Consider the following 3,934-nt stretch of genomic DNA (forward strand, 5'->3'; position numbering starts at 1 on the left):
AATGTCCCCTGGTTCATAAAGGATGATTATGGGGCCACAGGCAAACTTTCATTTTGGGGTCAAACTGTCCAGATATTGGGCCCATATCAGTCCATCTGTCCTTCCACCACATAAGTCTCCCTGCTCTGCCTCTTTCTTCCTCTTTATCTGTCACTCTGCTGCAACACTCAACAAGATCAACAGGCACTATAAAGCCCCCACGTGTGTGTGTGTGTGTGTGTGTGTGTGTGTGTGTGTGTGTGTGTGTGTGAGTGTGAGTGTGAGTGTGTGTGTGTGTGTGTGTGTGTGTGTGTGTGTGTGTGTGTGTGTGTGTGAGAGAGAGAGAGAGAGAGAGAGAGTATAAATGCATGAGTGTGAGTATGTCTCTGAGAGAATGCAAGATGTTTACTGTAATACATTACCTCTCTGTTCGGAATACACCACCGCTTTCACACACACACACCACACACACACACACACACACACACACACACACACACTAGAGAGTTGTGTAGAGTGGCATTTCTTGTTCTCTCGTTTTTGACAGTTTTACTCTTTTCACATATGCCCTCATAATGTCACTATCACCATCTCCTCTTTCTTTCTCTCTCTCTCACACACACACACACACAGTGAAGCCTGCCACTTTTCTGGTCGGGGCATCTGTTGATGAAGCAATAAACCTTGATCATATCCCTCAGGAACAGACTTGTACACACACACCACACACACCACACACACCACACACACCCATTCACACAGCACGCATACTGTATGCCACATTTCTGTCTGATCCATTTAGCTCTGGTCTCCGTTGCTCACTATTCCCCAAACAGCCCCACTCACTTTGCTCTCCTTTCAATCTAAAATGGCAGCTACACATCACATCCCCAGGCAACTCATCTTGTGGATACCCAAAGCCCTGTCACATCTATTTCTACTTGAGCCCGCATGGCCGCCGCCGTCTCCCTTGCAGATGAAACCCAGAGAGGTGGGGTGGCAGCAGGGGGGCGAGAGACTGTGGAGAGTCAGCTTGTGTTGGGCTGCTGTGTCCTGACGAGCCCCTTAATGAGGGATCCGGGTGGAACCCTTGAAAGATGGCTTGGAGATAATGCCTGGCAGCTGACAGCTGAATGTGTCTGAAGACGAGCCACCACTCCCACTCCAGTGTCTGATTCAGCCACAGCCACTGCCTCTCTCTCTCTCTCTCTCTCTCTCTCTCTCTCTCTCTCTCTCTCTCTCTCTCTCTCTCTCTCTCCATTATCTCCACAGCCTCTCTCTCTCTCTCTCCATCATCTCCACTCCACTCCTCCTCTCCACCCGCTCACGTCTCCTCCTCCAACCCCAAAAGAGATGAAAGAGAGAGAGAGAGAGCAAGAGTGAAAGTGAGGGGGATCCTCACCCTGTCCTGGTCCCGAGTCTACCCTCACAAGGCCATGACAACGCATCTAATTCCTTGTCCACACATTCTCCTAAATGTCTTCAGAACAGCCTGGCTTTGAAGCCAAGGACCAGAGGCTGAGATTAGGGGGAGGATTAAAGTATGAGTATGGGTGTAGGCTGGGTGTGGGAGTGGCAGTTTACAAGAGCGCATGAAGATGTATCAGCACATTATTTATCTTTGGTGGTGGATGGCAGAAAAACGGTCCCTGACAAAGATAAACCCACAGGTTTATGACTAATCTTTAATTTGTGAAATAATGCCCTTATTTGGACCTCTACCATCATTAAACTTTTGCCTGGTTTGCAAATTTCAGCCAGCCAACTATTCTATCCTGATCTACACACACACACACACTCACACACTCACACACTCACACACTCACACACACACACATTGGCTACATCAGTCTAGCTACAGTGAAACCATAATTAATCTGCAGATGGAGTCAGAAAGACAGACAGAAAGACAGACAGACAGACAGACAGACAGACAGACAGGGATACAGAGAGCAGCTGAGATGAAAATAATTATCTACAGGCTGAATGAGCATGTCCAGAAGAGAGAGAGAGAGCGAGAGTATGTATGTGTGTGTGTGTGTGTGTGTGTGTGTATGTGTGTGTGTGTGTGTGTGTGTGTGTGTGTGTATGTGTGTGTGTGTGTGTGTGTGTGTGTGTGTGTGTGTGTGTATGTGTGTGAGTGCGTGTGACTGTGACACCCTGCTGACAACACAAATACCACAAACAGATGAGACCAGAGCATTGCATTGTGGGAAGGACAAACAGCCCTCTCTGGAACAAATGGTGGCAGGTGCAGCCTCGATCCGATTCATCACACTGACAGCCAATCACACACAGGGAAAAGCAGGCCAGCTCAGGTCATTCTCACTGGTGTGAGTGTGTGTGTGTGTGTGTGTGTCAGAATAACTGGCCGTCTCATCATCCAGGTTAAACAACCAGCATGCAAACCCAAGCCATCCTCCTCACACCTCCCATCCTGCGTGCATGCACGTGTGTGTGTGTGTGTGTGTGTGTGTGTGTGTGTGTGTGTGTGTGTGTGTGTGTGTGTGTGTGTGTGTGTGTGTGTGTGTGAGTTAGATACACCTCCCATTTATGATCTGAATCATGTTGTGTGCACTCTTAGGGGTGCTGCTGCTGCTGGTTGATGTGGAATGGCATTGCTCAAATAGTCTTTTGCATGAAGGCTTTCTGTTCTTTGGCACAAATCAGTCATGGCCATTCACAGGAACCTTATTGACTTGGGTGTATCCGTGGTATTGGTTAAGATTCTCTCGGTACTAGAGAAGTCTCAAGGTCAATGGAGTTCTAACAGGGGACTTATCTCCTGCTGTAGGACGAGAGGCTCCAGTGCAGATGTGTCTTCCTTTCCTGACCTTCTCAGCACGTGTGATTGAATGTTGAAGAGAATCGGGCCCTCACCTGTGTGGCATTGAAACACCCTGTGATCCTTAAAGTCTCACGCAAAAGACAGGAAGTCTGAGGGAGTAAACAGATCAACCGGTGGCATCTGGTGTTGTCCTGAGTGTCTCTCCTCAGCCGGGAGCGCCTGGGCCCGTGGAGTGTGTGTGTGTGTGTGTGTGTGTGTGTGTGTGTGTGTGTGTGTGCTCTGTGTTTGAGTCGGACATCCACCGCTGGGCCCGTGGAGTGTGTGTGTGTGTGTGTGTGTGTGTGTGTGTGTGTGTGTGTGTGTGTGTGTGTGTGTGTGTGTGTGCTCTGTGTTTGAGCCGGACATCCACCGCTGGGCCCGTGGAGTGTGTGTGTGTGTGTGTGTGCCCTATGTTTGAGCCGGACATCCACCACTGTGTCCGTGGAGTGTGTATGTGTGTGTGTGCTCTGTGTTTGAGTTGGACATCCACCGCTGGGCCCGTGGAGTGTGTGTGTGTGTGTGCTCTGTGTTTGAGTCGGACATCCACCACTGTGTCCGTGGAGTGTGTGTGTGTGTGTGTGTGCTCTGTGTTTGAGTCGGACATCCACCGCTGTGTGTCCGCGGCCCTAAAGTGTCTGTGTGCTGGTTCAGGCCGGGCTGCGACGGCTCATCTGAGACACGGCGCTCACGTGCTTCAATCACACAGATAAGAATCATACTCATTCATCCCCACTCGCTGGCTCTCACACGCACCCAACAGAGGGCTAAATGGAGCCTGTTTCTGCCTCTTTCGCTCCATCCCCACCCAGAGCCCCGGCCCGGGGCATCCTTCCCCGCTATGCCAGTTTGTTGTGCTGCCTCATCGAATGAATGTGGAATGGAATGCAAGCTGTGTGAAAAAGCTCATACCGAAGCTCACGGCTGCACCGACGTTCAGGCCTCACTGCGCCGGCATATGATGCACTCTTCCACTGTGGAGACATTAGCCAGAGGGGGATGAGCTGAGGATTTTAGTGATGAAAATGGGAGAGAAAGAAAGAGAGAGAGAGAGAGAGTCTGACCCCCTGTTGCCACTTGGTTGGAGTTTAAGGGGCCGGGTGAACTAATCACAAGTCTTCCTCTTTTGAA

This window comes from Clupea harengus, chromosome 22 (assembly GCF_900700415.2).
Source record: "Clupea harengus chromosome 22, Ch_v2.0.2, whole genome shotgun sequence".
Lineage (NCBI taxonomy): Eukaryota > Metazoa > Chordata > Actinopteri > Clupeiformes > Clupeidae > Clupea > Clupea harengus.